Here is a 22,073-nt window from a genome sequence, read left to right on the forward strand (position 1 = left end):
GGGATATTAGAGATAATACGTAGGTTCACCGACAATAACTCTTTAGGTACGTTGCCATGGTTTTTCTTTCTTTTACCTTTTATTGATTATATTTAACGATCATTGGTATTGATAGATCAGTAAACTATGCAGAAATATCTTTGTCTGTCAACTTACTAGGTTTGGATCCACCCTAAGTTATCGATGGAACCAAGACTGAGGGACATGTTTATTTTGCTGCGATGCACTAGCAACAGCTCAACGTTCCCATGTCATTCTGATCATATTGCTGTGCCAAATGTATTCCAAGCATAGTAGGATGTCTGGACGACACTAGCCGAAACTGCTTTTGTGAAGTGTCGATTATGGGGGGCGGGGGTCTCCTGTGAGTGTTGACAGTTGCCATAAACACTGTAGATAGATTGAGACTTTATAGTATGTGTCGCTTCATTGCGTACAAGAATGCAGTATATCTGACAAGCTATGACACGTATGGAAAATATGCGAAAAATAAGGAAAATATGCAATAAATGTAAAATACAGGATTAAAACAAGCACCGTCACTCTATAACCTAGGACAGTTTTTTGCGCTGTTGTGGTTAGTATCAATTAATAGTCACGTATCAGTGCAACCTGTATACCAGTGAAACAGAACTACTGTAGACCAGTCCTACAGCTTTTTGGGGAAAGACATTCATCATACTGGAATGTGAATATCGTATACCTTGGCATGTCATTCGTTAACAGGTTTTTTTTTTTTTTTTGATGAGAGGGTAGAGTGTCGGATGCAGTTTACAAATTTTATTAAACTAGTAAAAACTCAAGGGTGCAGTTGGATTTATAGGACGGAGACTGCAGTCATGGTCTGTGCGGCTGGTCCCGGCGGAGGTTAGAGTCCTCCCTCGGGCATGGGTGTGTGTTTGTCCTTAGGATAATTTAGGTTAAGTAGTGTGTAAGCTTAGGGACAACCTTAGCAGTTAACTCCCATAAGATGTTACACACATTTTTAGCATTTATAAGACGGAGAATATTATATGAATCCACTTATACACAACTCCTCCGTGACATAACAATTATAATTCCTTTACATCTACTTTCATACTCAGCAAGTCACCTAATGATGTGTGGTGGCGTGTACTTATGGTAGCTCTCACTCATCCTCCCTTCCTTGTTCCTCTCCCGAATAGCGTGTAGGAATAATGATTGTAGATAAACCTCTGTATTAGCTGTAATTTCTCGAAATTTCTCGTCGCCGTCATTACGCGAAGTGTATGTGGGAGGAAATAATATGTTGTCCGACTCTTTCCGAAAAGATCTCTCTCGAAATTTCAATAGTAAACCTATCCGCGAAGCACAACACCTCTGCTGTAATTGTCTGGCAATGGAGTTTGTTGAGCATCTCGATAACACTCTCAGGCCCGCTAAGCTATCTCGTAACGATACGCGCCACTCTTCTTTGGATCTCCTCTTCCTCTTGTATCAGTTCTACCTAGCAGTTATCCCATACTGATGAACAATACTCAAGAACCGTTCGAACCAGTGCCTTATAAACCACTTCCTTTGTGAATGAGCTGCTCTTGATTAAGATTCTTCCTACGAATCTCAATCTGGTGTCTGCTTTTCCCACTGTTTGTTTTATGTGATCATTCAGCTTAAAGTCGCTCTGGATAGTTACGACTAAATGTTTTGCTGCAGATAATGTTTCCAGCAGTTTCTCATCAATAGTGCAGTTGTACAGTAGTCGCTTTATTTTCTGATGGATGTGTAGTAAGTTTACAGTTATTTACGTTCAATCCTCTGAAGGTCATTCTGCAAATCGATGCTGCCATCTGGCGTTGGTATTTTCTTAGAGACAATCGCAACACCTGCGAACAGTCTTAAAGAGCATCCGACTCTTTCAACTAGATCATTTATATCAACTGCAAACAGTAATGGTTCTTGGAGTACCCCCGAAATTAACTTTATATTTGTCAATTTTGTTCCGGCAAGAGCGATGTGTTTAGCTGCGTCTGCAAGAAAATTTGAATTCACCTGCAAATTTGGTTCGATGCTAGATAAGCTCGCACTTTTTTTCGCTAAACGGCAGTGCGGGAGGGTGTTTAATGCATTCCCGAAGTCAAGGAACACGGCACCAACCCGAGCGCCGGATGTCATGGAGGGACAGAACGAGCTGAGTTTTGCAAGATTTCTTTTTACGGAATCCATATTGATTTTTATAGACGAGACTTCCGTTCTCCGAGAACGTCATAATTCTTGAGCATAAAACATGTTCCATATTTCTACAACAGATTGAAGTCAAAGTTGTAGGTTTATAATTCTGTGCATCTTCATGTAGCCCTTCTTAAAAACGGGAATGACCATCGAGTTTTTTCAGTCACTAAATAACCTTCTTTGCTCCAGCGATCTACGATAAACTGCTGCTGGAAGGGGACCACTCACAGGTATCTGGCCTTAACGTCTTTCCTCTACTAAGCTATTTTAGTTGCTTTTCTATTCCTCGATCAGTTGTCTCAATATCTGCTGCTTCGACGTTCGTACGATGATTGAAAGGACTGTGTTACCTTCTTCCATCGAGAAACAATTAAGGAACACCGAATTCAGTTGGTCGACCTTATCTCTGTTATCTTCCGTTTCGATGCCGGTATTGTCTTTGAGTAAATTAATAGGTGGTTGCGAACTGCTTACCGTTTGCACATAAGACCAAAATCTCTTAAGGGTTTTACTTGGATCGACTGACACAATTTTACTGTAAATTCACTGAATTGTTATCTCACTGCTCTCTTTACGCCCATTTTCGCATCGTTCAGACTTTGTTTGTCATCTAGGATTTGACTTCTCTTGAATCTGAACTGAAGCTCTCTTTGTTTACGGAGCAATTTTCCAACACAGCTATTAATCCAATGTTGTCCTCCACATATCTTAAGGGGCGGCGTTCATGAAATTGACCGAAAATGTCAATTTTCAATTTATTTTTTAATTTTTAGTAGAACTTATGGATAATAAATTCGCAAAGTGTCAGTGATGAAATCGTATCCGAAGTACCTGAAAAAGAATTAAGTCATCCTGTCTGCCAAACCCACTTTTTTTGAAGCAATGCTCCAATATATACTGGCTCGGTGGGATAACAGCCCCTACATTCACAAGGAGAGGCTACCAAATTGTATCTTGGAAGATGTTAAGTCTTATGGCCAATCTTGAACTTCTAAAACTGTATTGATGGCGAAAGCCAGAATCCAGATGACTCTCTAAATTTACTCATATGGAAACGATGCTCTAAAACCACATTTTCCTCTGCAACAGTCGTCAGAATTGCTACTTATGATGCAGTTCTTGCATTTAATGGTGGGAACATAGGGAGGTATTAGCGAGAATTGGCTTTAATTTAGAACATTTCACTCAAGACATCTTGAGAAAAATAAATTCACTGCGTGTCTCTGCAGCTTTTTAAAGTCAGTTGAAGGCCTAGTAAAGGAAAGAAGGCAGAAAACAAGAAACAGAAGATAAATCTTGAAGGGAAAGAGGACGCTGAGCATAAATCTGGGGCCTTTTGAAGAGGTGACATAGGAAAAAACGTTTGGTTGAACTTAAAATTGCATTTCCTGAAGATTATGTTTTTTTAAAACTTTATGTGCCTTTTTCTCACAATCTATGAAGGCTAGAATTATGTACGCTTATTTTTATCAACCCAATAAATCTTGTCTCACGAGTAAATTTTGAAATTCTGAATGTAAGCTGAAATATGGGACAAAGTGCTTGAAATTTTGCACGAATTTTATGTTAAACTTACAGAATTATTGTTAAAAATTATTAAATTTCTCCTATTCGATGTATTAAAAAAATAGAGAGAGAAGCTTACTATATGCGAAGAGATTAGGCAGAGAAAAGTTTGTATAACCTGTCGAACAGTTTCTGAGAAAAAAGTACGCAGATTATTTTTAAATATTTTTTTTTAATTTCCGTAAAAAAGTTAAATATACATAATAGAAGGAACCTCGGCACCTATGAACTTCATCAGAACCGCCGCTGCTGTCAAGCGTAACACAAAACTTCATTGCCGTATCTGTAAAATTGTAGACTTGATGCATCTTTTGAGTAGTATGTGTAATTCATGAACCTCCTGTATTAAGACGTTGCTCAGAAAACGTACTTGTCTAAGGCATATTGAATGATGCTTTTGAATTTTTTCCATTTGGGCCCCACATCTTCGCCCTCGTCACTAATATTTGATGCTGACTACTCAGATACTTTGCAATTTGTATCCTGTTACTCATGCTAAGTAAAAATATCCTCTGCCTTTGTTAACACACTTTTTAATACCCGTAGTTATAATTACTATCACAACCTTATAGTGTGGCGCACCTACCGCAGAGCGCCAGGGGCCAGATGTCTGCTGGCCACAAAATTCAAATGTCCATGGCTCCATTCCAAGACAAGGGTCAAGAAATCGGCAAGCGGACCATCAGAGGGCGACAGCGGCCGCCACACCTAAATCTCACTGGTGGGCGCCAATCGTGACATAGTTCTACTTCTGTGATCTAGCCAAGTACCCAATCAGAAAGGTTCAGAACTCCAAATATTGAGAATTTAAGGTCGCGCTGGGGCAGCAGAAGGCAGTGATATCTCCTCCTCGGCACCTATGAACTTCATGAGAGCCGCCGCTGCTGTCGCCGTCCAGTCCGCCGTCCACCACCACTCTTCAATCAAAGACGTCTCACCTTCAGGGACCGAACTCTGCCACCTCGGCACGTCTGGACTTTTGTCATCGTTCAGTGGTTGTAGCTGGGAACATTAAGTTTTTCATGGCTCATGCTCGACTGACTTAGCTTTCACGACGATTGTACTCGATAGTGGCTTGTCGGAACTTTAACACTTGTTTTACATTTTTTCCAATTATTGACGTTTTGTAAGAATGTATTGGTTACTGCAGTGTTCTACAACAGCTCTTCTTGACACAGTAAATTTTATGAAGAGATATTTCATTTCTATGATGTTAACTGTTTAGTTTATGAAGACACTTCAAGAAATATTTTTTGTGTTGTTGCCAATATTTAGCTAAAGGCTCAGAACTGTGCGTATTCAATACATTCTTCCTGTTTAGATTCTGTGCATTAATTATGTTAGACATAATACTTATGATCACTGATACCTTCCTTTGCAGTAACTATCTCGGTAAGTTCAGGTCTGTTTGCTGCTAGGAGATCTAAGACGTTAGCTTCACGAGTTGGTTCTCTAATTATCAGCTCAAAGTAATTTTTGGACGAGATATCAAAAATAACGTTATTCATTTCCTTGTCTCTGGCACCAGTTTTGATAGCATGACTCTCCCAGTCTGTATCTGACAAGTTAAAGTCACACCTCCCATTACAAAATCATGATCAAGAAAATTACCAACGATATTCTGTAAGTTATCTCTGAAGCACTTTACCACTACGGCTCCTGACTCAGGCAGTCTATAAAAGCATCCAGTTACCGTTTTGACCCACCTTTGATGCTTACCTTCACCCACTAATTCGCATTCGGAATCCACGATTCCCTCGTTAGATATTATAGAGCTCTTTACTGCAATGAATGTGTCACCACCACTGGCGACTAACCCATCTTTGCGTTAAATATTCCAAACTGACCTAGAATTTCATTGGTATTCACTTTTAGTTTCAACCAACTATTTTCCTGATACTATCTGGGCGTTCTAACCATTAATAAGCGGCACTAATTATGCAACCTTTCCTTTGATGCTCCTGCACTTTATCAGTATCATATTTAACTTTTCTTATGTCGATTAAGCGAGGACAAGCATTCTCTGCGAACATTGTGGCTGATTTATCTTCGATTTTGGCCAAAAGTTCGTCTCTTATTTCAAAGAGGGTTTCTCTAACCTAGAAAACCCGCATGAGCACATCATAAATACTCTGCTACCCTAATAGTCGCTCTCAGCGTGTATCACACGCCTGCCCTATTAAAGGAAACCCTACAATTATCCACCCGACAGTGGAGGACGAGACACTCGCATCTGATACCGTTGCGTAGTTTCTGAGTCTGTGGTTTAGACATTCCACTCTACTCCAAACGAGAGGACCACGATTGTCCCTGGTTACGATGCCATAAATAGAGATTAGCCTGTACCCCACCTGTGATGCTTTTGGTGACTTGATCATATCAGGCATCCACTGGTAATAGCCATCGATGGCCTCAGACCTCAAGTGGCAAGCGTCATTCATGTCAACATGTGCCACTATTTTCAGCCGGTTGCAGCCTCCTCCACATCACAGACGAGACCACTAAGGAAAGAAACCGAGTCTACATGGCATTCTTCCCTGGCCTACATGGTATTTCCCTCAGGGGCCCCACATGTGCCTAATGTTGGAGCTCCCAGTGACTAGCATACCCAGCCTCAGCATTTGTCCGGTTTGAGCAGGAGAATCGGCTTCTGACCCAACAGGAGAAACATCCTGTGCTGGCTCGGAAGTATTATCAACACTCGGTAGCACCTCGTACCTCTGGCTATGGTGTAAGGATCCAGCCATACAGGCCATTCTCCCTGTCACCTTCCACACAGAGATATATGAACACATCACTGCCTGCCCCTCACAGACCGGTCATATGTTGCGTATTTGGAAGACATAGACACAACCAGATCACCAAGGGATTCCAACACCACCAAAGATGTCGTAGGTTCCATACATGGCGCCCCAATGTTGCCGCAGCTTTGTGCGTTACCCAGGAATCTGCTGACTTTTGTCAATGCGACTTCTAGTTGTTTACAGACAGCAGTGAGCTCTCCTTGTGTTTGCTCACAGCAAGCACATTCCCTAGTCATATTGCACAGTATAAAAAATTGATATGAGTTCTCAAGAAATACAAAAAAGATAGTGAAGACTAACTTGGAGATGCAAAAGTGAAAATTGCCGAACTGTGGTACTACTGAGGTTTGAATGTACTCAAAATAAAATTTGATCTGCAATGTTTTGACTACAGCCTGAGACCGTAACACCCACAAGCTCTTAAACTGGATGGAAAGTTCTCTACTTGAAATGTATGTATCAAAAGCTACTATGTTGCAGCAGGAAGTAAATATGCACTCTTAAAACGAAATGTATGTGTGAAATCTTAAGGGACTTAACTGCTAAGGTCATCAGTCAGATATGCACTCTCCAGTGTATTCATATAAACTATATGCTGTGTACTAACACGAGATTTAAACATGAAGACGCGACGTTGCGCTTCTAGTGGTGGAACATTACACAAGGAAGTCGCCTCACACAAGGATATGACTAAGATCAACGCAAAAAAAAACTTACAGTTATTTTCTAATAACTAGTCTACGCAGTAAAATACACAGGTATAGTTCACTTCTTCGCAGAAGTACACGGGAAAAAATTTAACTAAGTTACTCAGAATCAGACAATTGCGACTGTTGCTACGGCTACAGGTTCGACTACTCGCCTCAGCCTCAGTCGTTGGACTGCGTGTCCGAGCCGTGTTAGTTACGGTCACCTGATTAAAACTGAGTCACGTGATGGGTGACGTGGCGCTCCTGACGGCGGAATATTGTACCTGACAGCCGCTTCATACAAAGTTATGGAAAAACAAAAACTTAGATTAATTTGCTAAACACTAGTCTACACAGTAAAATACACAGATATACACTCCTGGAAATTGAAATAAGAACACCGTGAATTTATTGTCCCAGGAAGAGGAAACTTTATTGACACATTCCTGGGGTCAGATACATCACATGATCACACTGACAGAACCACAGGCACATAGACACAGGCAACAGAGCATGCACAATGTCGGCACTAGTACAGTGTATATCCACCTTTCGCAACAATGCAGGCTGCTATTCTCCCATGGAGACGATCGTAGAGATGCTGGATGTAGTCCTGTGGAACGGCTTGCCATGCTATTTCCACGTGGCGCCTCAGTTGGACCAGCGTTCGTACTGGACGAGAAGACCGCGTGAGACGACGCTTCATCCAGTCCCAAACATGCTCAATGGGGGACAGATCCGGAGATCTTGCTGGCCAGGGTAGTTGACTTACACCTTCTATAGCACGTTGGGTGGCACGGGATACATGCGGACGTCCATTGTCCTGTTGGAACAGCAAGTTCCCTTGCCGGTCTAGGAATGGTAGAACGATGGGTTCGATGACGGTTTGGATGTACCGTGCACTATTCAGTGTCCCCTCGACGATCACCAGAGGTGTACGGCCAGTGTAGGAGATCGCTCCCCACACCATGATGCCGGGTATTGGCCCTGTGTGCCTCGGTCGTATGCAGTCCTGATTGTGGCGCTCACCTGCAAGGCGCCAAACACGCATACGACCATCATTGGCACCAAGGCAGAAGCGACTCTCATCGCTGAAGACGACACGTCTCCATTCGTCCCTCCATTCACGCCTGTCGCGACACCACTGGAGGCGGGCTGCACGATGTTGGGGCGTGAGCGGAAGACGGCCTAACGGTGTGCGGGACCGTAGCCCAGCTTCATGGAGACGGTTGCGAATGGTCCTCGCCGATACCCCAGGAGCAACAGTGTCCCTAATTTGCTGGAAAGTGGCGGTGCGGTCCCCTACGGCACTGCGTAGGATCCTACGGTCTTGGCGTGCATCCGTGCGTCGCTGCTGTCCGGTCCCAGGTCGACGGGCACGTGCACCTTCCGCCGACCACTGGCGACAACATCGATGTACTGTGGAGACCTCACGCCCCACGTGTTGAGCAATTCGGCGGTACGTCCACCCGGCCTCCCGCATGCCCACTATACACCCTCGCTCAAAGTCCGTCAACTGCACAATCGGTTCACGTCCACGCTGTCGCGGCATGCTACCAGTGTTAAAGACTGCGATGGAGCTCCGTATGCCACGGCAAACTGGCTGACACTGACGGCGGCGGTGCACAAATGCTGCGCAGCTAGCGCCATTCGACGGCCAACACCGTGGTTCCTGGTGTGTCCGCTGTGCCGTGCGAGTGATCATTGCTTGTACAGCCCTCTCGCAGTGTCCGGAGCAAGTATGGTGGGTCTGACACACCGGTGTCAATGTGTTTTTTTTCCATTTCCAGGAGTGTAGTTCACTTCATCACATGAAAAGAACATAAACTAAACTTAATTACTATGTATCAGACAACTGTTGCTGCTCCCGCTAAAAGCACATCAGCTCGCCTCTGCCTCTGCCGCTAGCCTATTTCATTACTATACTGCTACTATATGGATTAAAACGTACTTTGCTAACTATTCTTGATCCCAAACGAGACCAACATATGGAACTTGACGAAAAAATAATTAACAAATGGAGAAGCTAAAACCTGTTGCTTCTGTATAATTCTGATCTGTTGCGTTAATCCAAAAATTCAGTCACAAGATCAGATACAAGCAGACAGCGATTTGTGATGAAAAAGTCGTTCACTCCTCATAGCGTTTTCAATTTTAACAAAGTTGAGTTCGTTTCAGGTAAAGTAAGACTTATTACAATTAAAAATCGGTAGAACAAGTCGAAAATTAATGTTCCATAATTGCAAAATAACTAAATTCCGAATGGAGGTTACACCAAAAATTAATCACAGGGAGGATTTTGAAGTTCAGACTGAACTGCCTAACGTAAAGTATTCAAAGAACACACATTGAAAATAATTTAAATTGTTCGCCAGCAATGCCCACGAATACCACAAGTCCATGACAAAAAGCTTAGAAATATGCTGATTCACTCGCAAGGCGATCTACTGTTGCATATACGTACTGTCTGTGCCACATCTCCACGCTCTCTACCAGACTAATGTCGAAACGCCAAAGAGCTTCAAACAAAAATAGACACCACTATGTAAGCCCTTACCTTGACATGAGTCAAGCTCACACACTACCGAATTCAGAAACGTACTTAAAACTACAAGTTCCACGCTAAATACATGTATTATACTTGAATTACACGTAAATTTCGTCACCTGTCTAGCACTGTTCTTAGTTCTTCTCTAACATAAACAATTTATTAACGTATAATGGTTCTGACCATGTAAACGCTACTTTACGTTGCTATGTTACTAATAAATATAAACAATTAAATCGAAGTACAATAATATATTCTTAATTATATCTACTTAGTAAACATGCCGCTTTTTCAATATTTCACATCTTCCTTCTGTGACATTCAGGTTCTCGTGCACAGGCATAATTCAGTACGGTTAATATTTATAAAGAAACTGCTATGACAGTTCGATAGTGCTCACTGACACCTGTCTGTGCACATCTCGTTTGTAAAAGTCGCTTTAGACGTTATTGCGATATAAATTTTTAAAATTTATTACATACATTAAACTAGCCTTAATTTTGTCTTTATAACCATGTTTCTACCTCCTCTGTTACAACTTGGATTTAGTTTTTATTAGATTTAGTCTTTTTTGCTATTTTATTCTGGCCAGCCACTTCGGTCATGGTGGTTATCTCTTCCACATTTTACGCCATTGGTTGGTTTTCCCAACTACGCTGCCGGACCCTCCATTATCTTAAATTCTTACACTCAGAGAATCTGCCAGTCACTGCACCTCAAAGGGTGCCTCTATCTATTGATCTATTGATGACATTGTTAAGCTCTTGCGGCTACTGAGCCCAAGGAGAACGGGGTTACCTGGAAGGTAACTCGTCAAATTGCTTCATGTATAACATGACCAGTGAATTTGAGATAACATTGTTGTTTGTCTCTGAACCTGGACTGCTTCTCTGATGCTTATCAGGTGAACTTGTACATTCCTAGCTACTCGATTAAACGCCATGGCACCCGGTTATACACACAAAAGACACTAACAATGGATTGGGTGTACGGTCCAGGAGAAACGAGACTCACTCAACCATTAGGGCTTCAGTCCAACGAGAATTTCAGCTAAGTTAATCATCATCAGGATACTTAATATGTCTCAGAATGTATACCTGATGATTATGAAAAAGGGAGGTAGTTTCGAAGATGTGTTGCGTATCCATAAATAGTTTGCTATTTACAGCACGTACACCAAAAGCTGTTTATTGCTCAAGGAATTGAACAGTGCTGATGGGAATAACCGTCAAGCTAAACAGGTACAGATAGCAAAAGTGGTAGGCGAGCACCACATTGGGACTGAATTTAGCAACCCGCTAAATTATAACAATGGAGCCATGCTATACAGAGATTGCACACTGACGTGCAGGAAACTGAAGTAAAACTAGGGAAAACGTAGAAGTGACAGAACTGAGGGACGTAATGAATTGGGTGAATGGTGAACCAGAAAAAACAGCTGCATTTGTTTTGACCTACGATTCTCGAACGTTGCCAGAGTACATGAAAGCTGAGTTCATTCACCTGAACCCAATGCAAGTGTCTCTACAATGCACACACTACCAAAGTCTATAACTGATGTACAGCAAGTGCAGAATGTATTCAAGCTGACATGAAGATTGATTACCATGCCCAGATCTTCTATTCTGAGTGCATTTTAAGGGCCGCCATGCTGTTTTACTTCAAAAATGGCTATGAGCGTTATGGGACTTGACTTCTGAGGTCAGCAGTCCCCTAGAACTTAGAACTACTTAAACCTAACTAACCTAAGGACATCACACACATCCATGGCACAGGCAGGATTCGAACCTGCAACCGCTGTATTACTGTCAAGTCACTGTGCACGAAAACGAACTTCAGGAGGTAAGTGGCAAGGACTGCCCTATTTGTAAGCCAAATAATTGTATGATACTCAGAAACACTGATGTTTGTAGCATCATAGGCTTCAGTGTCCAAACGTCGTTCAAAAGCTGAATTCGTGAATACAGGTTCTACCAAACGAAGCTGTCATGAACACTCGTACATAGAAATGCACATGCAATAGAGGAATTGCCATGATAGCAATAACTTCTTCGAAAGAACCGTCAATGATAAATTTACCCCTCAGTCCGTAAATTCCTATCCACGAATGGGTTCACAAAGTTAAACAGCGTATCCACAATGATGAAGTCACCATCATCTTCATTTAGGAGAAAGGCGTAGGTAAGAGATCTAGAATGAAAGAAAAGTACAAAGTGCAAAGGCTTTAGACCAAGTTGAACTAATTCTGGATACCAGGCCACGATGAACATGGACGTACAGATGGTTGTTGTTGTTGTTGTGGTCTTCAGTCCTGAGACTGGTTCGATGCAGCTCTCCATGCTACTCTATTGTGTGCAAGCTTCTTCATCTCCCAGTACATACTGCAACCTACGTCCTTCTGAATCTGCTTGGTGTATTCATCTCTTGGTCTCCCTCTACGATTTTTACCCTCCACGCTGCCCTCCAATTCTAAATTGGTGATCCCTTTATGCCTCAGAACATGTCCTACCAACTGATCCCTTCTTCTAGTCAAGTTGTGCCACAAACTTCTCTTTTCCCCAATCCTATTCAACACCTCCTCATTAGTTATGTGATCTACCCATCTAATCTTCAGCATTCTTTTGTAGCACCACATTTAGAAAGCTTCTATTCTCTTCTTGTCTAAGCTATTTATTGTCCATGTTTCACTTCCATACATGGCTACACTCCATAAGAATATTTTCAGAAACTACTTCCTAACACTTAAATCGATACTCGGTGTTAACAAATTTCTCTTCTTCAGAAACGCTTTCCTTCCCATTGCCAGTCTACATTTTATATCCTCTCTACTTCGACCATCATCAGTTATATAGCTCCCCAAATAGCAAAACTCCTTTACTACTTTGAGTGTCTCATTTCCTAATCAAATACCCTCAACATCACCCGACTTAATTCGACTACATTCCATGATCCTCGTTTTGCTTTTGTTGATGTTCATCATATATCCTCCCTTCAAGATACCATCCATTCCGTTCAACTGCTCTTCCAAGGCCTTTGCTGTCTCTGACAGAATTACAATGTCATCGGCGAACTTCAAAGTTTTGTCATCGGCGAACTTCAAAGTTTTTATTTCTTCTCCATGGATATTAATACCTACACCAAATTTTTCTTTTGTTTCCTTCACTGCTTGCTCAATATACAGATTGAATAACATCGGGGAGAGGCTACAACCATGCCTCACTCCCTTCCCAACCACTGCTTCCCTTTCATGCCCCTCAACTCTTATTACTGCCATTTGGTTTCTATACAAATTGTAAATAGCCTTTCGATCCCTGTATTTCACCCCTGCCACCTTCAGAATTTGAAACAGAGTATTCCAGTCAACATTGTCAAAAGCTTTCTCTAAGTCTACAAATGCTAGAAACGTGGGTTTGCCTTTCCTTAATCTAGCTTCTAAGATAAGCCGTAGGGTCAGTACTGCCTCACGTGTTCCAATATTTCTACGGAATCCAAACTGATCTTCCCCCAGGTCGGCTTCTACTAGTTTTTCCATTCGTCTGTAAAGAATTCGCGTAAGGATTTTGCAGCCGTGACTTATTAAACTGATAGTTCGGTAATTTTCACATCTGTCAACACCTGCTTTCTTTGGGATTGGGATTATTGTATTCTTCTTGAAGTCTGAGGGTATTTCGCCTGTCTCATACATCTTGCTCACCAGATGGTAGAGTTTTGTCAGGACTGGCTCTCCCAAGGCCGTCAGTAGTTCTAATGGAATGTTGCCTACTCCCGGGGCCTTGTTTCGACTCAGGTCTTTCAGTGCTCTGTCGAACTCTTCACGCAGTATCGTATCTCCCATTTCATCTTCATCTACATCCTCTTCCATTTCCATAATATTGTCCTCAAGTACATCGCCCTTGTATAGACCCTCTATATACTCCTTCCACCTTTCTGCTTTCCCTTCTTTGCTTAGAACTGGGTTTCCATCTGAGCTCTTGATATTCATACAAGTGGTTCTCTTTTCTCCAAAGGTCTCCTTAATTTTCCTGTAGGGAGTATCTATCTTACCCCTAGTGAGATAAGCCTCTACATCCTTTCATTTATCCTCTAGCCATCCCTGCTTAGCCATTTACACTTCCTGTCGATCTCATTTTTGAGACGTCTCTATTCCTTTTTGCCTGCTTCATTTACTGCATTTTTATATTTCCTCCTTTCATCAATTAAATTCAATATTTCTTCTGTTACCCAAGGATTTCTACTAGCCCTCGTCCTCTTACCTACTTGATCCTCTGCTGCCTTCACTACTTCATCCCTCAAAGCTACCCATTCTTACTGTATTTATTTCCCACATTCCTGCCATTTGTTTCCTTACTCTCCCCCTGAAACTCTGTACAACCTCTGGTTTAGTTAGATTATCCAGGTCCCATCTCCTTAAATTCCTAACTTTTTGCAGTTTCTTCAGTTTTAATCTACAGTTCATAACCAATAGATTGTGGTCGGAGTCCACATCTGGCCCTGTAAATGTCTTACAATTTAAAACCTAGTTCCTAAATCTCTGTCTTACCATTATATAATCTATCTGAAACCTTTTAGTATCTCCAGGGTTCTTCCATGTATACAACCTTCTTTCATGATTCTTGAACCAAGTGTTAGCTATGATTAAGTTGTGCTCTGTGCAAAATTCTACCAGGCGGCTTCCTCTTTCATTTCTTACCCCCAATCCATATTCACCTACTACGCTTCCTTCTCTCTCTTTTCCTACTACCGAATTCCAGTCGCCCATGACTATGAAATTTTCGTCTCCCTTCACTATCTGAATAATTTCTTTTATTTCATCATACATTTCGTCAATTTCTTCGTCATCTGCAGAGCTAGTTGGCATATAAACTTGTAATACTGTAGTACGCGTGGGCTTCGTGTGTACCTTGGCCACAAAATGCGCTCACTATGCTGTTTGTACTAGCTTACCCGCATTCCTATTTTTTATTCATTATTAAACCTACTCCTGCATTATCCTTATTTGACTTTGTATTTATAACCCTGTATTCGCCTGACCAAAAGTCTTGTTCACCCTGCCACCGAACTTCACTAATTCCCACTATATCTAACTTTAACCTATCCATTTCCCTTTTTAAATTTTATAACCTACCTGCTGACATTCCACGCTCGGATCCGTAGAACGCCAGTTTTCTTGCTCCTGATAACGACGTCCTCTTGAGTAGTCCCCGCCCGGAGATCCGAATGGGGGACTATTTTACCTCCGGAATATTTTATCCAAGAGGACGCCATCATCATTAACCATACAGTAAAGCTGCATGTCCTCGGGAAAAATTACGGCTGTAGTTTCCTCTTGCTTTCAACCGTTCGCAGTACCAGCACAGCAAGGCCGTTTTGGTTAGTGTTACAAGGCCAGATCAGTCAATCATCCAGACTGTTGCCCTTGCAACTACTGAAAAGGCTGCTGCCCCTCTTCAGGAACCACGCGTTTGTCTGGCCTCTCAACAGATACCCCTCCAGTGTGGTTGCACCTACGGTATGGCTGTCTTTAACGCTGAGGCACGCAAGCCTCCCCACCAACGGCAAGGTCCATGGTTCTTGGGGTGAGGGTACAGATGGTATGGACATGAAATAATGCCTCAGTGAAATAACAAGCAACGCGCAGCTCCAAAATAACCTATCTTGTAACAACTTACCCACCACCACATAACTAAAACAGTTCATAAAATACCAAATGTCATCGATAAGATGGCTCTCATTGTACAGCGAAACGTAAACGAGTTTAAGACAAGGTAGGTGACTTTGGAGCTGCTTATTGTTTGTTAGTTATTCCAGGCAGTATTTAATGTCCATACCACCAGTACTTCCATGTTCATCATTGTCAATGAACCGTTAGTGGACTTGTAAGATTTCTTGTCTTTTTTTATACCCTGAACTTGACTGTATTTCATCATAGTTAAACTCTTAAACTTGACTTCTTCCTTGGACTTAAACACAGCCGCGCGAGGTAGCCGCACGGTCTGTGGCGTCCTGTCACGGTTCGCGGAGCTTCCCCCGTCGGAGGTTCGAGTGCTCCCTCGGGCATGGGTGTGTGTGTTGTACTTAGCGTAAGTTAGTTGAAGTTAGATTAAGTAGTGTGTAAGCTTAGGGACCGATGACCTCAGCAGTTTGATCTTACCTCAAATTCCCAAATTTTTTCAACTCGTATTGCGCCTAGGTGTAAAAAACTTTAATTTTGGACTGTCCCGTTGGGACTTGAACTTTGGCCAGCCTCGTGCATTGTCTGTTTAGTTGTCACTGATATTTTCTAGCATTGTTTATTTGTTCCGTGGGCCCTCAGCCTTATACAGTATTTGTGTTTATTCGTTCTTTCACAAGAAATGACTGCACTCGTTCGGATGTTTAGCCTCGCTAATAATGCTATTGTCATTTTAAAACTAGAGAAGAGACTTCCTTTTCAATACTGTTTATAATAATTTAAAAAGAAGTTTTCTTTCTAAAATAATCAACTCTTACATTGTACTAAACACACAGCAGAGAACGTATTGTTAAACAAACGTGTTCTACCAGATCTCTGTGAACATTTGTTGTCCACCAGAGCAGGAAGGACATAACAGATGGGCACGCTTGGTAAATTATCCCATGTCTGTTGGCGATGAGGTATTTCTCTATGTTTCAAGTGCGTGTGACTTTTTTGTATTTTCGGGCTGTCTGCTGCTAGCTTCTCGTTACAAATCTCCAGCATATTGTCCTATCAATTGGCAACAACTATTTTCGGCATGGAAGCGACTTCCCAGGTCCTCTCTCTCACACACAACATGCATCAGATGCAAAGACGCATTTTGGAGAAGCCGACCAGCATGAACGTGACACTGGAGGTCCCAGCCACCGTCCCCGAGACTCCACCAGAGCCGACGACATGTAGAAACCATCGGCACTGCTTCCTGCTTCTGGCGGTGTGTTGCTCGACCCCGTGGCCAGTGTCATCACAACACCAGATGCCTCAGGCCAACAATGCTGTCGCTTCGCCAGGGACTTCAAATGGTTTAAATGGCTCTGAACACTATGGGACGTCTGAGATCATCAGTGGCCTAGAACTTAGAACTAATTAAACCTAACTAACCTAAGGACATCACACACATCCATGTCCGAGGCAGGATTCGAACCTGCGACCGTAGCGGTCTCTCGGTTCCAGACCATAGCGCCTAGAACCGCAGGGTCACTCCGGCCGGCGCCAGGGACTGCTGCCAACAGACTACACTGGCGCAGCTTCCTCCTCTGAATGCAGCAGCCGCATCTTCAACTCTGTCGATCCTCCCTTGTGGTTCTTCCTCCTTCTGTTCCCAAAATACTTCCATCGTCACATCTCGTCTTCCCTGCTTTGCCCCAGTCCCTACATACAACAAGTCCATATTTTTTGCTGCTTTCGATGCCTAATACTTGTACAAGTTCCACGATTTCCGTCTCTCTGGGTAATACACACATCAAAAAAGGTTTTGCATCACCCCGGTTCCCAGAAATCCTGAAGATAGACGTTGACTGTGGATATTGTATCACAGACACAGTCACCTTGACTGTTCAGAGATGACACTAAGCCAGCCCGAAGATGTAAACAACCATGAATGAGCAGTGCCAATTAGACGGAGGGGGATAGCCGAACAGTTCCAGTCATTCCACCAGGAAGGAGGTCTGTCGTTCAACCATACCTAGACGGTCAGTATCGCTGTTTGGTCGCGTCTGCGTTGCTACTTTGTGCCAGGAAGGGCTCTCAACAGAGGAAGTGTCAAGGCGTCTCGGAATGAACCAAAGCGATGTTGCTCGGACATGGAGGAGATACAAAGAGACAGTAACTGTCGATGACATGCTTCGCTCAGACCGCCCAAGGCCTACTGCTGCATTGGACGACCGTTACCTACGGATTATGGCTCGAAGGAACCCTGACAGCAACACCACCATGTTGCATAATGCTTTTCGTGCAGCCACAGGACGTCGTGTTACGACTCAAACTGTGCACAATAGGCTGCATGATACGCAACTTCACTCCCGACGTCCATGGCGAGGTCCATCTTTGAAACCACGACGCCATGCTGCTTGATACAGATGAGCCCGACCACATGCTGAGTGAGCCGCTCAGGATTGACATCACGTTCTCTTCACCGACGAGCGTCGCACATGCCTTCAACCAGACAACCGTCGGAGACGTGTTAGGAGGCTACCCGGTCAGGCGTTCAGCACTGCCCAGCAAGTGCAGCAAGATGGAGGTTCCCTGCTATTGTGGGGTGGCATTATGTGGGGCCGACGGACGCCGCTGGTGATCATGGAGGGCGCCGTAACGGCTGTACGATACGTGAATGCCATCCTCCGACTGATAGTGCACCCATATCGGCACCATATTGGCAAGACATTTGTCTTCATGGACGACAATTCGCGCCCCCATCGTGCAATTCTTGTGAATGGCTTCCTTCATGATAACGACATCGCTCGACTAGAGTGGCCAGCATGTTCCCCAGACATGAACTCTATCGAATAGGCCTGGGATAGATTTAAAAGGGCTGTTTGTGGACGATGCGACCCACCAACCACTTTGAGGGATCTACTCCGAATCGCCGTTGAAGAGGGGGATAATCTGGACCAACAGTGGCTTCATGAGCTTGTGGATAGTATACCAAGACGAATACAGGCAAGGGATATGCTACTGGGTATTAGAGGTGCCAGTGTGTACAGTAATCTGGACCACCACCTCTGAAGGTCTCGCTGTTTGGTGGTACAAACTGCAATGTTTGGTTTTCATGAGCAGTAAAAAGGGCGGATATGATGTTTATGTTGATCTGTATTCCAATTTTCTGTACAGGTTCCGGAACTCTCGGAACCGAGATGATGCAAAACATTTTTTGATGTGTGTATATGCACTCAATATCGTAAATATTTCGCTCCCAAGTGCTTCCTCACGACATGTTTCCCTTCGAAATGCTTCCACATAACGCATTTCCCTCCCAAATATATCCGCAAAAAACAATTTTAACTCAAGTGCTTCCGCAAATGCAACCACATCCCAAGTAATTGCGCAGTTTCCATCCTACCACACAACAAATTTTCATCGTAAGAGCCTTCGCTCAATAAATTCTGACCCCGAGTACTTTTGCGTGATGAATTCTCATCCCTAGAGCTACCATACACTAATCTTCCATCTCCATCTCGAAGTTTTCTGATACAGATTTCTACCCTCGATGTCCAGTATGTTGCTTACGTTGTATGGCCTCCTTATACAATGGATCCAGCCAGCGCACTCCTCAACCACTGCCAGAAATGCCGGCCGCTCCAGTCCACCCACACCAGTTGCACATATGAGGCCACTGAACTTCTCTGCTTCTACCCCAAACTGACCACAGATTGGTGGGTGGGGGGAGGAGGGCCAAGGGAACAGGGATTCTTTGCTGCTCCACACCCTACCTGAGGAGACCCAGCACTCTCCACAGTCGTCTAGATGCGATTCCACCTCTCCTTCCTTTTGGGTTGGGTGGGAGAGGGGAAGTGTGCTTTAAGTAGACCTAGCGCCTACCCAGCCGGCAGCCAACAACACATCCGAGGGAAGCGATTTTATAACTGCTAGGGCCCAGCTTCTCACATACACATGCAGCTTGGCAGTGATCCACCTGGTCATCAGACGGCATCCCCCAGGCGCCAATGGTGTTCACTGGCGGCACGAACTTATTTGTCCTCCATGGGCCACATGACTGAACGTAGTGCCCATGGTTTCCTGGTGCCCAGTCTGTATTTATACGTCCGAGAGTGTTTACTGGGTGAAGCGCCATATGCGGTCCCATTCCATTATTCAGGAACTCATATTGGCACCTCGACAATGATGACTCTTTGTTTCGAGTCAGTGATCGGTTAGTGCACTTGTAAGATTTCTTGTCTTGGTTTCCACCCTGAACGTGACGACTGTGTTTCACATTAGTGGAAATTTGAAACTGGAGTGTCCTGTCGGAATTTTAACTGGTACTAAGAGTACAAACTTTAGCTTTAGACTTTTCCATTGCCTCTGACTTTTCTATCAGAGTTTGTTAGTCCCAAGGCCTTCACCCATAGACAGTATTAATGTTTATTTCTTCTTCCAAGAGAAGTGACTGTTTTCGTTCAGGTCTTTGCCCTCCATAGTAATATTATTATTATTTCACTATTTGAAAAGAGGATTTCTTTTCAGTACTGTTTGTTCCTATTTAACAACAAAATGTCTTTCTACAGAAATTAACTCTTAGGTTGCATTAAAAGTCATGTCAGAGAAGACGTATTCTCTCTCATTAAAAAGAATGCGTGAACCTGGCTGACACATCAGAAAGTAATAGAGTGTCTACATAGCATTCATCACTTCCCGATATAGACATATCTACCAGACAGTGCAGTGCTCAAGAGAAAGCAACTAAAATGGACGTTGAGTAAGGCAGACTGAACGTTGTATAGGCAACTAGCTGTGTTAGAACCAATGCATACACCCAGAATATAATACTAGTCGTTTGTTTTTTGCATGGTGAATGGTATTCTACGCGAGTACAGTACATAACATTATAGAAAATCAAATTCTTAGCTTAGCATATATTACAAAAAAAAATTATTTCCCAGAAATCATAAACGCAGTAAATCTACAAAGTAAATGCAAAGTGAAATCATGTACAATACGTAAATATGTATATGAATTATAAAACTAACTATGCAGCCGAAATATTGTAGCTATGGAGTATTTTGAAACAGTTCATATGCCAAAATTTAACTGTGGTCTACCTCAGCACTATATATAAAATTATTTTATCACTGTGGTATGATTGGATACAGGTATTAAAAACATTAAAGTGTGACGAACAGTTTTATTTACAAACAAAACAGAGACATCATCAGTCAATAACGGAGTTACTTGATCTAACCGGGATAAAAATGATCGAAAAAGAAACTGAAGGTACCCATTGCTTTCCTCTGTACTGGAACATTTGTTGCGGTCACTGTGTTCATTGCACTGAAGGATCTGACACGTTGTTTTCACTTATGTAGGAGGCGAATCTTCCATTACACTTGTACCTTCTACTCAGGATTTTGACCCAATGTCTCAGGTACCTTTATGAGTGAAATGAAATTGACTCATTGAGGATACTGATATGTAAATCGCCCCATGTTGCGCACCAAAACGTAATGACTTGAAATTGTTTTGATTATTGAAAATGAGGTCACAGCACATAGGCTGTCAGTGTATAGTAGACTCAATTTGATTTGAATTGGAAACGAGCTTATCCCACGCTGGGTACTGAAATGTAGTAAATTGGAATTGAATAGATACATGGAGCTACATCGTTGTCATTCTCACACCAAGAATACAAATTTAATTTCAGAGTTGATTTCAATGATCATAGACATGATCATTGAACGACGGATTGGCAGCCGGCAGCCTTCGTGTCCTGTGCCCTGGCTCTGAGACAGCGATCTTCCTTTTTCACTGGCTGACCGCTGGTTTTAATACCTTCAGGTAGAGCGCGGTCTTGCAGCTGGCGCCCTGTTGAGATACTTGCACACGGCGTCCGTTGTGTGCAGTGATTATTTTGCAGAGGCGGTTTCATCGTAATGTTTTGAGGTAGACAAAGAAATGCAGCTGTAAGGTAAATGATTTTGTCACAGAGTGACGACAGACAACGGAATGAATGCAGGAATCTGAATTAAAGCATGAAAACTAAGTCTACAATAAGCTGACATGCCTCCAGAAGGCATAATTAAAAAGCATCGTGACAGAAAATTACGAAATTCGTTTCTTCTCAGGTATCTCTGGGCCCTCCTCTAACTTATCGATGATCATTATCTTCATTTACTGATTGTCAGATCCCTCACTGACTGTCTCCTCCCTCTCTCTTCATAGTATTTGGCTGTTTAGTTAATGGTCTTCCACTCTGTGCTCTATTGGGCTGAATTTTCTTTAGTATCGTTTTTGTCACTGGTGGTGGTGGCGGAGGAATAGCTCAAACGTTTGGCTCCATTCCTAACTTGTCCAGACGGCTGCGACCCAATAACCAACTTGTTTGTTTGTAACAGGAATGCTTGTGCTTTTCACAAGTGTTCTCAGTTGTTCGGCACCTTCCCTCTGCTGTCAGTCATACTTTAAAATGGGTTAAGTGGTTGCGACTTAAGTGGACCCATCATGTCCTGAGCGCCTGCAGGCAAAATATTATAGTGCGTGTAATTCGTGCATTAAATCTTCTCGCCCTATCTTGGACACGCGCTGACGTGGTGTTTAACCATAATTCCTCTTGACAGGTTTACCACATG

This window comes from Schistocerca gregaria, chromosome X, assembly GCF_023897955.1.
Source record: "Schistocerca gregaria isolate iqSchGreg1 chromosome X, iqSchGreg1.2, whole genome shotgun sequence".
Lineage (NCBI taxonomy): Eukaryota > Metazoa > Arthropoda > Insecta > Orthoptera > Acrididae > Schistocerca > Schistocerca gregaria.